The sequence below is a fragment of the Hyla sarda genome, chromosome 2, assembly GCF_029499605.1.
Source record: "Hyla sarda isolate aHylSar1 chromosome 2, aHylSar1.hap1, whole genome shotgun sequence".
Taxonomy (NCBI): domain Eukaryota; kingdom Metazoa; phylum Chordata; class Amphibia; order Anura; family Hylidae; genus Hyla; species Hyla sarda.
Window position 1 is genome coordinate 335,969,367 of NC_079190.1, and position 18,141 is coordinate 335,987,507.

The following is an 18,141-nucleotide window of genomic DNA, read 5'->3' on the forward strand; positions in this document are numbered from 1 at the left end:
ATGCTTGATGAAAAACTGCCACACCGCCGAGTAGCTTGTTTTCCCACCAACAGTCTGCACTGATTGAATGCTACAGCCGCCGACTCCAGGAACCCTGTTTCACTACCTCCCACTTCTGTCACTTTCCACTTCTGCCACCATGCTGACTGCTAACCATGCTACCACCTTGCTGGCTCACAGGCAACCTGCAACCCTCTTCTGATGATTATGATGAAGCTCCTTCTGCACCCAGCTCCCAAGTGCGATCGGCTTCAACATCAAGTTGTGTCTGCATTTCACTGATGTCCTCCTCAGGTTCATCAACAGTGTCTGCTTCAGGAGCCTGAACGCTTGCAACACCACCTCCCACGCCACTCTCCTCATCACTACTTGCCCGCCTAGCGGGGGAAGCGGTGGATGTCTCCTCCACTTCTTGGCTGGGCAGTAGCTACTGACTCTCCGCTAGATCGTCCTCACTAAATAGTGGAGCTGAACCCACAGCATAAGATACTTCTGTGGGGGAGGGAACAGCATAGGAAAGAGGCAATGGGAGGAAAGGGACTGAGGGTTGTGTCTGAGGAACCCACCGACAGTTGACTTGGGGTGTCAGATTTCACTTGTGATGAAGTCACTCCCTTCCCTATCAGTGCTTCTAGGCAGGATTTGTGCTTAAGCTGAATTGCTGCTATTCTGTGCAACACACTGCTCTATGTCCCTCTCTGTAATAGAACGCTGTAGTGACTGGAAGGTGAATCGCTGCAGTAAGAATGCTTTTCTGTGCAATACACACTGCTCTCTGTCCCTCTGTGCAACAGAACGCTGATGTGACTAGGAGGTGAATCGCTGCTGGAAAAAAGCTTTTCTGGCCAACACACAGCGTTGTCTGTCCCTATCTATCACTCTGCAATGAAAGGCTGAAGTGACTGGCTGCAATATTGTTGCCGATTATATGGGGTGTGACATCACAGTGGTGACTGGCTGCTGATAGGCTGTATGCTGCATGTGATTCAGGGTCATCCCGCCTACCCTTGTTCCCGCCTTCCCAGGATTCCTTGCTGCCATTTTAGATGCCCTGGAGCCTGGACCGCACTAAATGGAGTTTAATTAAGCGATTTGTGGGACCGAATTGGTCCAATATTCGCATTCATTGCAAATCAAAATTTTCCTGAAATTCCTAACTAATTCGGATTCATCAGATTCGATTCACTTATCCCTAATGAACAATATTAAAAGGACAGTGACTTGTGACCAAATACCACTTCTCCTGAAAACAACATTGCTGTCTAAAGAACATTACCAAAGTCAAACAACATTCCAAAGTATCTACATTGTATTCTACTTTTTTCTGGGCATTTGCATAATGGGAACAGCTTCCTTTGAAAAGGACATTGTGGGCACACAGAGTGGCATAGGGTTGCACCACTCAAGCCACGTGACATATTAGGGACTACTACCCTAATCATACAACCAACTACAGTCATCATTACCACAAGTCTTTTCCTGGCTTCACATGCAAGTCCCTTGACACATCCCAATGCATTGTTCACTGGAGAACTAAACAGATATATAGAGATGTTATAAGACAATAAAAAAATAATACAATCCAGATATGGATTTGATATGGTTTTGTATTGATCCGCCCATTAATTTATTTGCAATTCTGTATTAAATTATTGGTTCGATATGGACACGAAAATTAAGGAAATGCTGATAATATGTTTCTGCATGAAGCATAATGGTAAATCAGAAAAGGCTGGGCACCAGTCATATTCCTTCTCTGGAAGCTGTAAGGAGAACAGATGATTCCTAGCATCATGCCTTGTGTATGTGACAGGGCTGAGGGGTGGTCTGACCACAATGCTTTCTTTCGGAAGTTGTACGCAAGAAGATGAACATCAAATGTATTCACAGTCAGGTGAGGGAGGGGGGCTAGTTGATAGCAGCCCCTCTAAGCCTTTTTCCTTACTGCTCTCTCTTTACATGGAGTTCAATTCTTGGGAAACCTTTGGAGTACTCAATGTGGTCTATTGTCCTAGAACGTATTTAGGAAATTTCAGAATCAGATCAAGGCAGAAAAGGAAGCAAAAGGGTGGGAGGGCAGATGTAGGAACAAAAAGAGGGCTGTTCTGTTCTCCCCACTGCCCCCTCCATTCACTATCCCACCCACTTCTCTTCTTATCAGTTTTTCCTATCACCTGGCTTAAGCCCTGTTATGCCATTCATAATCACTTCTCATGTGCAGCCAATCCCCAACTTCTCCCTGCCTCCCCCCTCCCCATTTGCCACTGTTTATAAATGAGTCAGTTGAGATCAGAGAGGTGAGCGCTTGCATTTACTTTCTCCCTCCACTTCAAGTACCTCCACTTCAATAGCCTCTAGCACACCTTGAAAACTACTGGTGAGATCACACTCTGGATACCAGGCTGCCAGGTAAGAGCTTACCCTTCTGTCATACACACCCAGCATATAGATGATACGGATGGACATTTATAACAAACTAAAACCATTTTTAAAAGAACATTCATTATCGATTATTTCCCCCGAATTTGCATTTGTTTAATTGTTTTGCCAAATAGATAGATAGATATCTTTATTTTATCTATATTTCTATATTATCCATTTGAAGTGATAAAAATGTCATCATATTTGTAAATAATTGAATTGAATCGATTTATAGAACTTACTGAATTAACAAAAAATGATTTCTTCCATGTGTAAAATAACATAACAGTATGTGCGATGGATTGCTAGGTAATAGGCTGCATAGAATAATACAGATAGAACAGCTTGTACTAGAAATGCAAGAGGATGTCAGGTTGAATAAAGGCATATTAACTGTGCAGAAAGAAATGATTTTTGCACAGATAATTCATAATCATTTGGCAAACATAAGGACGTGTTCTTTTTACAGAACATAAATTTGTATATTTGAGTTGGAGATTAACATCACAGCCACAGATCTATTTCTTGGATATTAACACCGTATATACTATGTCTTTGTCATACAGATTCAGGGCATTAACCACCTTTCTCTTTTCCTCCAACTGCATCATATTATCACATTTTATTGATTTTAGGAAACAAGTATTATTACCTAATACCTCTTTTCCTGTATACCTGAATACAGAATTTTCTTCTTTTAAAGAACACAATTCCTCTCACCTTCTCTTTTACGTTTCATTCTACTTTATAGCTCATGCTTTAGGAGGAGCATTGTATGTTCTTATAAGTTCCATTCACTTGTAGTAACTCTTATCAGGTTCATGCATGACATTAATAGTGAGATCAATGCATTACACCTAATAAAAAGGTGATAACAGTATAAGGGCTCGGAAGGTCGTCATTACTTTACATATCAATATATTTGCCTCTTATCTCTTCCTAATTCATAGGTGTCAAGACATCAGGTTATCTCTGTCTCGCTTTCCTCATGTCACATGTTTCAGGGCTTAAAGGGGTACTCCACCCCCTAGACATCTTATCCCCTATCCAAAGGATAGGGAATAAGATGTCTGATCGCGGGGGTCCCACTGCTGGGGACCCCCGCCACTGGGGACCCCCCGCAACATAGCATACGGCACCCACCTGTTTCTGGGACCAAAAACAGGTGGGAGCCGCATGCTATATTGCGGGGGTCCCCAGAGGCAGGACCACCGCGGTCAGACATCTTATCCCCTATCCTTTGAATAGGGGATAAGATGTCTAGGGGTGGAGTACCCCTTTAAGAACACATTCCAATATCTCTCAGGCTTCAGTCTTTCTCCCAACTTCTTTAACAAATGTTCCTTGGATATGAAGGCCCCTTCCACTAAGATCCTTTTTGCTACTGCACTTTCTTTTGGACAACTCCATGTCTACAATAGTCCCAGAAAGATCATTCTTCTTTTTAAGTGACGTATAACATGTCAGGCATTCCACACTGCTTATGAAGACAAATTCCCTTCCCCTAGGCTTTTAGTTCAGATTGAACACCCCATGAGCAGTACAAGAGTACAAATATTTTAACATTTTAAATCTTGATTTGAAATATCACATATTCAATAGTAGTATTACAGAACTGATAGGTGTATGCAACAGAGTAGACTTGGGTGCTTGTCTTCCATGATGGCTTCCACCTACGTGCAGAAGATGAATCCACCGTTTAACAAAGAGGAGCTTTAAAAAGACCCTTTTAGATAACACATTGCTGCAATGTCATTTCTGTATGTCATTAAAGGACAACTGTAATGGTACACTTTTCTATATGTCCGTGCCTCAAAAATAAACAAAATAAACTCATACATACCTTCCTATGAGCCCCCGTTGGTCCGGCACAGGCCTCACGGTCTGGCAGTGCTGACGTCATTCCACTTCCTGGGGACAGGGAGGCCGCAGAGCCGTCGGTGTATCACCGGCCGTAGCGATGTCCCGCCCCGGGCGGTGATAGGCTGAGCCCACTGTCATGTTAGGAGCTCTGGCCGGCTTTTTACATGACAGTGGGCTCAGCCTATCACAGGGCGGGGCGGGACATCGCTACGGCCGGTGATACGCCGACGGCTCTGCGGCGTCCCCGTCCCCAGGAAGTGGAATGACGTCAGCACTGCCGGACCGTGAGGCCTGTGCCGGACCAACGGGGGCTCGTAGGAAGGTATGTATGAGTTTATTTTGTTTATTTTTGAGGCCCGGGCACGGGCATATATAAAAGTGTTCCACTACAGTTGTCCTTTAAAGGACAATTCCAGGATTGTTTTTTTTTCAGCCTTTGAGCCCATGATGCCAAGTTATAATACTGTGTAATATGCTTCTATTATCAGTGTGCACTGCTTTGTTCCATTTTCATGCACCGAACCTACAGCCGGAAGTACAAGTCTTTTTTATTTTACTGTTGTCTCTGACCTTTTCCAGCATTCCTTGCGGCCAGAAACAACATGGCATAAGTCACATCCTCTCCATGGGAGAGTGGCTATGTTGTAGTGAGTGGATAGCATTACTGCAGTAAATATCTTTCACCTTGCTATCCACTCACTAACTACAGCATAGCCAAGCTCCCTCTGGAGACCATGTGACTCATCATATTGTCTTTGGCCACATGGAATGCTGGGAAAGGTCAGAGATAACAGTAAAATAAAAAAAAAGACTTGCACTACAGCACTTCCGGGTGTGGATTCTCTGAACGAAAACGGAACAAAGTAGCACACAGATGTAATAGGAGCATACTACACAGTATTGTATTGTATAATGTGACATCATGGACTCAAAGGCTAAAAAAAAAAAAAACTGGGATACCCCTTTAAGAAGGATATATAAAGTGTTAATTCCCCTGTGGTGCCTTGGGTTCTCTTAAAAGCTTGACCCTTTGAAGCAGTTCTCATACCTTATGGAGGATTTATTTTTAAATAAGCTTATTTTACAGTTTTCTGCTAGGATCTCTAATTTTGTCGAAAACCAGTAACATATTAAGGATCTATAAATGATAACTAGAATAAGACAACCTAACTGTTTCCATAAAACGGCAACATTTCAGCTGCATTGCTAGCTACAGATAAATAAAATAAAAGTCTTATTCTAAAGAATCTATAGGGCTTTATGTAGCTATATGGAACAAATATATATGGTGTCTGTTTCGTGTCAATAAGGCAGTCTGCTTTGGAGAGGACATTTCAAAACAGCACTACAGATGGAAACAAATGATTCAGCAGCTGCATACGTTTTCCAACAAACTGATGCGGTGATTGTCTGACACGTTTCATATGCAGCATTGGATCCTTCATTTTCACCCTAAGGGTACGTTCACACATGCAGGATCTGCTGCATATTTTCTCATCTGATTTTGCTACCCATTGTAGTTAATGGGTAGCAAAATCATCTGCACAATGTATGCAGCCGATCCTGTACAGGTGGATGTACCCTAGGGCTACAAACTGCTGTCATGTTACATTATCCTTAAAAGGAAGACACATGTTTTTTTTACACTTTAGCGAAAAACTGATTCTCTTTAAATCCAATCGAAAGAGAGAAAATCAAGCGCACTCACCATTAATGTTGCTTCTTCAGTATTCTTTATTTCATGTCGCTGGAACAAGGTGCAGGGGGGGAGGTTGCGGGAGAGGTCAAACAGGGCTACGGACCCGTCTCGCGCTACAAGCGCTTCATAAGGCCCGTGAAGGGCCTTATGAAGCGCTTGTAGCACAAGACGGGTCCATAGCCCTGTTTGACCTCTCCCGCAACCTCCCCCCCTGCACCTTGTCCCAGCGACATGAAATAAAGAATACTGAAGAAGTAACATTAAAGGGGTACTCCGTTGAAAAACTTTTTTTAAAAATCAACTGGTGCCAGAAAGTTAAACAGATTTGTAAATTACTTCTATTAAAAAATCTTAATCCTTCCTGTACTTATTAGCTGCTGAATACTACAGCGGAAATTCTTTTCTTTTTGAAACACAGCACTCTGCTGACATCATGAGCACAGTGCTCTCTGCTGACATCTCTGTCCATTTTATGAACTGTCCAGAACCGCATATGTTTGCTATGGGGATTTCCTTTTACCCTGGACAGTTCATAAAATGGACAGAGATGTCAGCAGAGAGCACTGTGCTCGTGATTCAGCAGACAGCTCTGTGTTTCAAACGGAAAAGAATTTCCACTGTAGTATTCGGCAGCTAATAAGTACAGGAAGGATTAAGATTTTTTTTATAGAAGTAATTTACAAATCTGTTTAACTTTCTGGTTTAACAATTGGACCAGTCTGAAAGTTAGTTATTGTCCCTTTATAGCAAGAGGTGGTAGGAATTGACCAGAATACCAGAAAACTGGTCATCATGCATATACTGTATATATATATATATATATATATATATATACAGTCATGGCTGTAAATGTTGCCACCCCTGAAATTTTTCTAGAAAATAAAGTATTTCTCACAGAAAAGGATTGCAGTAACACATGTTTTTCTATACACGTTTATTCCCTTCGTGTGTATTAGAACTAAACCAAAAAAGGGAGGAAAAAAAAAGCAAATTGGACATAATGTCACACCAAACTCCAAAAATGGGCTGGACAAAATTATTTGCACCCTTAACTTAATATTTGGTTGTACAACCTTTGGAAAAAAATTACTGAGATCAGTTGCTTTCGTATAAGCATCAATAAGCTTCTTACACCTCTCAGCCGGAATGTTGGACCACTCTTCCTTTGTAAACTGCTCTAGGTCTCTCTTATTGGAAGGGTGTCTTTTCCTAACAACAATTTTAACCCCTTTAAGGACTCAGCAATTTTCAGTTTTTGCATTTTCGTTTTTTCCTCCTTACCTTTTAAAATCATAACCCTTTAAATTTTCCACCTAAAAATCCATATTATGGCTTATTTTTTGCACCACCAATTCAGGACATTAGTCATTTTACCCAAAAAATCATGGCGAAATGGAAAATAAACTCATTGTGCGACAAAATTGAAAAAAAAAACGCCATTTTGTAACTTTTGGGGGCATCTGTTTCTACGCAGTGCATATTTCAGTAAAAATGACACCTTATCTTTATTCTGTAGGTCCATACGATTAAAATGATACCCTACTTATATAGGTTTGATTTTGTCGTACTTCTGGAAAAAATCATAACTACATGCAGGAAAATGTATACGTTTAAAAATGTCATCTTCTGACCCCTATAACTTTTTTATTTTTCTGCATATGCAGGTGCATGAGGGTTCATTTTTTGCGCTGTGATATGAAGTTTTTATCGGTACCTTTTTTTTTATCTGACTTTTTGATCGTTTTTTATAAATAAATTTTATGGTATAAAAAGTGACGAAAAATAAGCTATTTTGGACTTTGAGATTTTTTTTATGTGTACGCCATTGACCGTGCGGTTTAATTAACAATATATTTTTATAGTTAGGACATTTACGCACGTGGCGATACCACATATGTTTATATTAATTTTTATTTACAAAGGTTTTTTTTATGGGAAAAGGGGAGGTAATTCTGACTTTTATTAGGGAAGGGGTTAAATCACATTAAATCACATTACAGCTTGTGGCGAAACGTCGGGCAGGCGGTCAATATGTTAGTGGTTTTAAATTTAACTAACTAAGAGAATTGTGGACTGCAGTCACAATATCTCCAATGCAGAATTATTAGCAGGAAGTAGCGTGCAATCACAAGTACTTTGGAAATTGTGAGTTTGATTTTAATGGCTCAATAAAAGTTATATTTTAATATTGGATGGGAAATTTAGGTTTCTAGTGATCGCTTAGCGATCAATTGTTCATAATTCACATTTATTAACACTTTATTTTATTTACTTTTTTTTTGCAATGTTATAGCCCCCATAGCGGACTAAAACATGCATTACACTAATTTCCTACACTGATCACTGCCATGCATTAACATGGCATTGATCAATGTTATTGCTGCTCGACTACTCCTGCCTTGATCTCAGGCATGGAGCAGTCATTCGGCGATCGGACACGCAGGAAGCAGGTAGGGATCCTCCTCTTGTCCTGCAAGCTGTTCTGGACGCTGTGATTTCACCATGGCGGTCCCGAACCGCCCGACTGAGCTGCCGGGATGGTTTTAGCTTTAGTTCAGAAGCACCGGTCAACTTTGATCGCCTCGTCTGAAGGGTTAATACCGGGCATCACCGCGATCGGTAATGTCCGGTATTAGCAGGGGGACCCGGCTGTTGATGGGTGCCAAGACTGACCCGATATGATGTGGGGTCACCGCGTGACCCCTCGTTATATCACGGGAGCCGGCGCTCTTCACAGGTGTTCCACAGGTGTTCAATTGGATTTAGATCTGGACTCATTGCTGGCCACTTCAGAACTCTCCAGTGCTTTGCTGCCATCCATTTCTGGATGCTTTTTGACGTTTGGGGTCATTGTCCTGCTGGAAGACCCAAGATCTCGGATGCAAACCCAGCTTTCTGACACTGAGCTGTACAGTGGGACCCAAAATCCATTGGTAATCCTCAGTGCCAGAGGCAGCAAAACAACCCCAAAACATCATTGGACCGCCACCATATTTCACTGTAGGTACTGTGTTCTTTTCTTTGTAGGCCTCATTCTGTTTTTGGTAAACAGTGTAATGATGTGCTTTACCAAAAAGCTCTATCTTGGTCTCATCTGTCCACAAGACGGTTTCCCAGAAGGATTTTGGCTTACTCAAGTTCCTTTTGTCAAAATGTAATCTTGCTTTTTTTTGTCTCTTTGTCAGCAGTGGGGTCCTCCCGGGTCTCCTGTCATTTTAATTTAAATGTCGACGAATAGTTTGGGCTGACACTGATGCTCCCTGAGCCTGCAGGACAGCTTGAATATCTTTGGAACTTGTTTGGGGCTGCTTATCCACCATTCGAACTATCCTGTCCATGCCCAGGGAGATTAGCTACAGTGCCATGGGTTGCAAACTTCTTGATTGTGTTGTGCACTGTGGACAAAGGCAAATCTAGATCTCTGAAGATGGACTTGTAACCTTGAGATTGTTGATATTTTTCCACAATTATGGTTCTCAAGTCATCAGACAGTTCTCTCCTCCTCTTTCTGTTGTCCATGCTTAGTGTGGCACACACAGACACACAATGCAAAGACTAAGTTTTTCTCATTTTCTCATTTTTATCTGCTTTTTATATTGCCCACACCTGTTACTTGCCCCAGGAGAATTTAAAGGAGCATCACATGCTTGAAACAATCTTATTTTTCCACAATTTTGAAAGGGTGCCAATAATTTTGTCCAGCCAATTTTTGGAGTATTGTGTGACATTATGTCCATTTTGCTTTTTAACTCTCTTTTTTGGTTTAGTTCCAATACACACAAAGGGAATAAACATGCATATAGCAAAACACGTGTTACTGCAATCCTTCTCTATGAGAAATACTTCATCTTCTAGAAAAAATTCAGGGGTGCCAACATGACTGTATATATATATATATATATATATATATATATATATATATATATATGTATGTATAAGATGGTATACATTTGTCACCCACTACTAATAGAACCACAGAAGTAAATAGTCTTACCTATTAATGCACAGATTAGTACACAGACCTCATGTACAGCCTTTTTCTTATACTCTTTCCAGCAGGTAATGGGTTAGTGAAAATATTTTCTAGGAAGGACTCTTTGAAAGTGACTTCTAAACATGGCTCAATCTTATCAAAGAGCAAAACACTCATAGAACTGTGGAAAATGTGATACAGGAACACTGATATGATATGAAAAGGAAGTATTAACTCTTCAGTGCCTTCCTTATTTCTAATGTGAGGTCATTTTATTTAAAAGGAGGTAAAATAATTCTGCTGCTTCTCCTGAGCTGCAGGCTTTTAGATACTATACCGATAAAGCCAATATGTCATAATCAGATAACAAAGTTTTTCCCCGCAGAAACTAGTTTTTACTAAGGCTAGATTTACACTATGTTTTTGTTTCAGTTTAACATACACATTTTATACAAATTCGCATTGACCTACAAAATTAAAAAAAATTGGATTGCAATTTTTTATGTCCACATAAGCGTGCTTGATCATGTTTTTGTATACAGCAAAATGAAACGTACTGTATCGGAAACAGTGAAACACAGTTTGAACCCAGCCTAAGCTAGACCTGACTAACATTACAGGTAGATTGGTTGTAGCTATCTTAGACCAATATTTTACGCAAATGGTATTCAAAAATAAGATCACCATTATTTTAAAGGGAACCTGTCACTAGTTTCATCCTGTCTGAACCATGAGAAACTGGAAACAAGGTGACGTTTTCCATCACAATGACCTTAGATTCATGAAATGGTATTAAATGGCTGTGCCGGTTCAAAGTAATCATATTTGTTTCTTTGGCCAGGAACTGGGCTCTTAGTCATTGATGTGGTCCCTAGCTCTGATTGACAGTGTTGTACCTATCTGTCGAATGGATCTGGGACCTTTCCAATGACTTAGAGTCCGGTTCCTGACCAAAAATTCAACTATGACTACTCTAAAAAGGCATTCGAGTTAATTGTTGGTCGGTGTGTATAGGAAAGCCTGTCAGTGTTTCATGCTGCCTGTGGTTCAGGAAACATGAAACTATTGACAGGTTCCTTTTACTGGGTACTAACAAACCTATGCACAAACTTTAACTGTGCCATACAATGCTTGCTTGTAAACAAGGTAAGGGGCATATAACCATTTATTCAGGGATAAGCACCAAGTTCTCCTGTGCTTATCCCTGAATAAGCCCTAATGGTCTAGCTGTTTTGGAGTAAGCACTTACTGCTATTCTTATATTGTTGATTCATGACCTACTGTACTAGTAAGAGACATTTATTTGCTTGGCCCTATATCAGCTGCTAATTCTGATCCCTAGTAGTTATACCCATCATAACAGCATTGTTCAGGATGGTGGGATTTCAAAATTATTTCCTCTGGTAGGTCCAAAGTACACCAATCTTTTATTAGATGGAACTGTATTTTTCCTTTTCCATTTCATACAACCTATTTAACATTTCTCAAACTAAATTAGGTAGGTAAAATACCAAGGCAAGTTGGGTTGCCCAAGGCAAGCCAAAACATAAAATTAATCCATTATGTATTAAGTTCAAAGCCCATTTGGAACAAATAAAACACGTGAATGTTGTTGCCACTAACATTATAAAACACCCCTGTATGTTTTTCACATTCTAGTCTCAAGCATTTATGCTATGCCAAGTGGAGGTGGGACCCATACATTTTGGGACAAGATTTCCCATTGTATGTAGCCCTCTCCGTTCTAGCCTACAAGAGTTAGAAGTGAGTATTGTTTGCTCTTTTCTTGCCATCATTCCCATAGACTTTAAAGTAGAGGGTTGCAAGGAATGCATGGAGCTTTCTGTAGACTGCAGCAGTTGAGTATCTGCAAGCATGTTTAGGATACCCAGGTCTACGGTTGAGGATCCCAGAGGTGAAACCTGTGCCTGTTAAAACAAAAAATTGTGAAATGTATACATCCTATCATTTAAAATATGATTGGCATATGCAGAAATGTACACATTTCGATTCAGTACAGAACTTACTCATAGCTGTCAGGGTAAAATAAGTTAGTAGAAAACACAACCATGCCAATGAAATTACAAATACAAATTTTTTATTAAATACACAGGTTGACAAATGGGTAACATTTTTCAGATAGAATGAGCTACAGACACTGTTGGATAGCTGAGTATTAAAGAAAACTGTACTTTTCCTAGAGCTGATAGTGGTTGCCATACTTATAAAATCTCCTGTCATGCCCATCACTAGCCCTCACCTCTCAGCCCCTACTTGATTGATGTAGAGAGCTCTGTACATCGACTAAGGAGGTGCTAGGAGGTAAGGGCTAGCGAGGAGCTGTGTCAAGCTGTAGCACTTGGCAAATAGGGACTTTTTGAGGGGTTTATGTGAGGAGATGACCTGGCAGAGTTACTGGCATAAACTACAGCCGAAATATATGTTAGCTTGGAGCATAGATTTCTACATGTTGCGCATGGGCCGCAGCTGTAGTGGCGATTCATAAAGAGACACATCCCTCTTAATGTATGTACTGAATCCAATGACAGCAAGTGTGACATGACAGTCTGTAAATTCCCCCTAATGTTTACCGAAAGTTGGTGCGCAGAATTTATCCATTGTGCAAAAATTATTATCACTTGCGCAAATATACTCCAGTGACCAGTTGGCATAGGAATAGGTGAGCGTTTCAACCTTTTTTCACTATCCAGGGGCTATGTAACGTGTACAACAAACAAATTTTGTGCAGCTACTGGGAAAAAAAAAAAACTCACTTGCAAAGCAGGCTTTCTCAAGGCATAATAATCCGCGAAAACGATGAATTCCCTCCCATTGGGTTTCAAAGAGCCCCTAACTGATCTGGCATTTATCACCTATGCACTGAGGACGCAATAACACATGATCAGCGCACATCTTTAGTTTCATGATATAAACAATGACTGTTTCCACTGAGAGCTAGCATGGATAATGAAAATTGTATGGAAAGTATAAACTACAAATTGGTATGATTTTTTTTGTTATACAAAAATTAAGCATTATTAACATTACCCCCCTTTTAAGCAGCGTATGCTCATCACATTAGCAGTCCGTTTTTTTATGATGTTTATGATGAACTCCTTAACATGATATGTAGAAATATATAGATTGTAACATAAACTAGGAGCACATATGCTGAGTCCTTGTACAATTACAGAGTCACAGGCATTACTGAGGCAGCTGAAGTCCAATAATGACATAATATCAAGAGGAATTTTCTTTCAAGAGTTATTTAAAGAGTAAATAATCTTTAAGGTGCACCAGTGTTTCCTACAAGACCTGCATCAATCCCTATGTACATAGGCTTCCCTGAAATATTCCTTTAACTGTGCAGACCCCTTAAAGCTCCTTTTTTTTAGGTTGAGTTTAGATTTTCTTCTGGCTTCTAACAAGCATCAAGGATTCAATCATATAGTCCCGGATTTCTGGTATTGTCCTTGAATATAACACATCTGTGAATCTTTTTGCCCAGCTGGTCTCTGCCAATGCTGAATGTAGACTGCGGGCATGGGCATAGGAACAAAAAAGTGAGTAGTTACTAAAATGTAGGTTTTGGTTAGAGGAAAAGAGAGCAGAGCAGACCTTAAAGAATAGTGTGTTGTATTATGGGTAACTTTTAGGAGCATATTAGTATGCCATTTTGGGAAAATGTTGCCAAAATTATTTGCATCCCTTTATCATGTGTACACAAATGTATATCTGCAATTTTATTTAAAAAGTGCCTTAAACAAAATAACTACCACCCCACAATGCACCCTAGAGTGTTTTTTTTTATTTTTTATTTCTCTTCTAAATGATTCTCAACATGATTGTAGAAATCATTGTCTGAAGGCAGTTGCTCTGGTAACTAGTGAAGCCTCGCAAAGACATTACATAGAGAGTTGAAGGCAGAGCACATTAGCATATTAATGGTGGTAAAGAATTCCCCTTTAAAGGAGCTGTACAGCAAAAGCAACAACCTGCGGCAGGACCCCCGCGATCAGACATCTTATCCCCTATCTTTTGGATAGAGGATAAGATGCCTAGTAGCAGGGTACCCCTTTTAATGATGGACATCAGAGCGATCTCCGATGTCCATCATTACTGGCAGATGTCAGCTTTTGCTGGCTATTACGCGAACCCGACTCTCGGGCCAGCGCCATATTCCTCTCACCCGACCCATGACTTACATGTACATCATGGGTCAGGAAAGGGATAAGATATGAAGGCTGAGCTGTGATTGGATGTTCTTGGCAAATCTCTTCAGATTTTATCTTATGCAGTTTGATGATTCTGGATCATTATATTGGAAACATAAAAAAGGGAATTACACGTCTAAATTGGTGAAGAAAACTTTTTCATTGCACTTTTTATTGTAATCACAAATTCTTATCCATGTTTTTATTAATGGGAATTTATCAAGTACATTGTAGTAACAAGGAGATTATTGTTAGTGTTAGAGGACCCATCTGACTGATGCTGCTGCCCTCATGGTGACTATGGAATAGATTCATCAAAACCTGTCCAAATAAAAAGCTGACCAGTTGCCCATAGCAGATAATCAGATTGCTTCTTTCATTTTTGAAAAGGCCTCTGGAAAATAAAAGAAGTGATCTGATTGGTTGCTATAGCCAACTGTCAACTTTTCCTCAGCACAGGTCTTAAATGGGCAAACTTATTTTTGCTATTGCACTCCTTATGGTAAATAAAAAATTCTTTCTAATGTACTTTGTCTAAAATTTTTTTTTACTTTTCTATGTTTTATTTGTGTTTGAAAAAGCTGCCACTAGGTGTCTCCCTACTTGTCCAGAGTACATTTCCCCCATCTTTTGCACAGACTTTGGACTCCTGCTGGCCTGACAGAAGTCCAAAATCAGGAAATGCAGTCTGGGGTGCTGAGGGGTGTGTGTGCAGCCTTATCCAATCATAACTCATCTCACATACTGAACTGCTCTGGGCTTTGTGTAGCAGAGTGAGGGAGGAAATTCTCCCCTGCATGGCTTCAGATTATGTCACGCCTGCTGGGTAATGCCCCTTCCCAGTCTGTGATTCTGACCGAGCAGAAAATACAGAGCAAGATCAAGGTAGAAAACTATACAATAATAAAAATAAAGGCAGAGGGTGGTTTATCATGATGGGGGAAGTGAACTGAGAGGATTATAAAATGTAACAAGATCATGAGAGGTAATCTTTAATTAATCTCCCCCTATGTGTATATTTCTGTAGGGCGGCACTAAGCTGTTTTCCTAAACTGAGCAATTCCTGTTTTTAACTCAGTGTTGAAGGACACATTTGGCATTATCAGTCAAATTGTCTAGTTTATTTGGTATATGTTAACAGCATTATCCTATTGATATATTTAGTTCTTATGTCTTATAGAGGTGGTACAATTTTGCTGCATATCCATTGTTCTGGGTGGTCACTCTTTGGTGCTATATTTGACCATCACTGTACCTATGTTGATTCTGTTCTCTTCATGTTCCCTTAAAACTGGTTATGCTGTGCGTACTCTCAATACCTAGTGACTGGTTTACCTCAATAATCAACATGTTACCTTTCTGCTATCCTGGATTTCATGGCATGTATGGGCTTTTTCTTTCTTCATCCACTCTCACTTTTTAAAAGTCAACATTGAGAAAACTCTATTTTATTGGGGGAGATCAAAATCTGTCCAGAGGAAAAGTTGCTGAGTTGCCCATAGCAACCAATCAGATCACTTCTTTCCTTTTTCAGAGTCCTTGAAAGAACTGATCTGATTGGTTGCTATGGGCAACTCAGCAACTTTTCCTCTGGACAGGTTTTGATAAATCTCCCCTATTGTCTACTCACCTGAGTCAATTTCCTTACTGGAACTATCAATCACAGGTAATGGCTTAAATCCTTCCCCAATCCCACAAATTGCCTCAAGATGACCTTTGAATCCTCCCTGTCCTTTAAGCCACACATCTAAGCCCACAACATCTCCTGCTGCTTTCACCTCAAAAAAAAAAAATATTCAACTATAAGAGCATGTTCACATGGGCATATTCTGTGTTGGTTTTCCTAAAAAATTGGCAACCTTGACAAAAATGCTAGTCCATACCTTCATCATGCTCCACACACAACCATCTCCAAGATATCTCCAGTGCTGCCCTATACTCTAGGACACACCACCCCAACATATGAGACTCTCACCCGCCTCAGAAAAGCCTACAGCCTACAATAACCCTACTATAGCCATATATCAACAGCTTCTTCCATCACCTTTTGTCTCTTTTCCCCCCTTCTCTTGTAGACTGTTATGCTTCGCAAAGCAATACAGATTTATCTTTAAAAAAAAATTATACTAATAATTAATAATTTATTTCTCATTCGTTAAGAATTTTTTTTCCTCACAATTACACACAGAAACAGTACCCTTGACCTAAATAAAAAGTCAAAATTTCTCACTGGTTTCTTGACACTATTCTTATGACCATTAAACAAAAGTGACATATTATTCATAGTAATGTAATGTCACATGTCCACATTATCCATTGGCTGAAGTGGAAATTTACATTCCTTTTGACATAACATCAGAAGGGTAAGTTGCCCTTAGTGGATGTGTCCTAAATAATAGTTCCCACACTGGTTAGCACTTTATGGGCTTTAACTTTTTAATGCAGACATTACAGCATATACCCTTATGTTTGATAGACATTTGACTCACAAAACAAGATGTAAGTATTAGACAGAGGCCACACTTCTGCTGTATCTATGAATAACAAAGCAAGTATATATCTGAGCATTACAAAATATATTTATACTTATGTAAATAGATATCCCCTTTCAGGATATTGATAATTATCATTTTAGTTTAAGCTCTTGTTGAATCAAGCATGTCATTGAGGTGGGTGATAATTTAGCCTTAAGGTATTTTAAATCTTCGAACAGTATTTTTCTTGGACAAGTAACCATTGAATACCTAAAGTAATCTTACTGTACTTTATGTGTAAATGAAGGGATAACGTCATAGAGCTAGAAGAGTTGGTTACAAGAGGACACTTGTGTTATATTGGGAAACATTTCAGTAATCCAGAAATAGGAGCCGCTCCCAGGAGAATATAACGTAGGAATATACCTTAAACAAAAAGACAAGCAAAAGGCTTGTTACGCACCAAGGAAACATAATCTTTGTTGTGCAAAATAGAGTATCAACAGATGCTAAAAAATGTGCCAGGTAGTCAGACAGATAATGCAATTTGTTCTACAAGTTTAGGTGAAAAAAGGAACACACTCAAGCTGAGGAAAACTTACATACTGTTTGTCTTGGAAAAATAAATAAATAAAGTACTTTAAAACACCAATTCTTTAACATACATTTATCATGTATCCCAACCTTTGTTATCTATTGGATGAAAATGGAACAGGTACAGAAAAGTTTCCCTGAAATTCCATACTTGTCCAGCTAATAGATGATGCCGGAATGTGTGCAGTGTTTGTGGCATCAGGGGCAGATGTCAGCTGTAATATAAACTGAAAACGTCTTTATTATTATAGCTTATCTTACAGTACATTAACGGAACTAAAAAAGCAATTGTGCAACTATTGGTGGGTTTCGAGTCTATGCAGTGCACTTTTATAGGTTATAGGGACATGTTATCCTTATTCTGTAGGTCAATATAATTACAACAATACCAGTTTTGTTTTATTTTATTTTTACTGCTTATAACTTTTTGTAAGAAAATGAGTATACTTACTCCCTATAACTCTTTTATTTTTCTATATATGGGAATGTATGAGGACTAATTTTTACACTGGGATCTGCAATTTTTACCAGAATTATTTTTGTTTTGATGGGTCTTTGTGATAGTGTAAGAACCAGAAGGGTTAATAAGCAGAACTTTTTTTTATTCTGGTTTCTGTGGTTACGCCTAGCCTCTAGGATGGTCAGCTGACCTTGTTAGCTTTCACATGTGTACTTCCTATTTAAATCTGCAGTTTAAAGAGGTTTCCTCCTGTAGCTAGCAATATTACCTGTTCATTCCTGTTTACCCTGTATCTGTGACTTTTGGCTTGACTTCTCGATTTCTCTCTGGTATTAGCATTTTTGTACTTAGACAACTCCTGGTATTGACTTGGCTAGTGGACTTTGACCTATTGTTTGTGTGTGTGTGTTAGATATTATTTCTGCTAGTCTCTGTGCTTCCCT

General features: G+C 39.5%; 1 protein-coding gene across 1 annotated transcript in view; it reads left to right on the forward strand.

The window, feature by feature from the left end:
• Positions 1-2,184: 2,184 nt before the first annotated feature.
• SLC26A9 (solute carrier family 26 member 9) overlaps positions 2,185-18,141 on the forward strand; it is an 81,927-nt gene continuing 65,970 nt past the window's right edge. The window contains exon 1 of the mRNA XM_056558024.1: positions 2,185-2,409. The gene's annotated coding sequence lies outside the window, so the exon portion shown is untranslated. The remainder of the gene's footprint in view (positions 2,410-18,141) is intronic.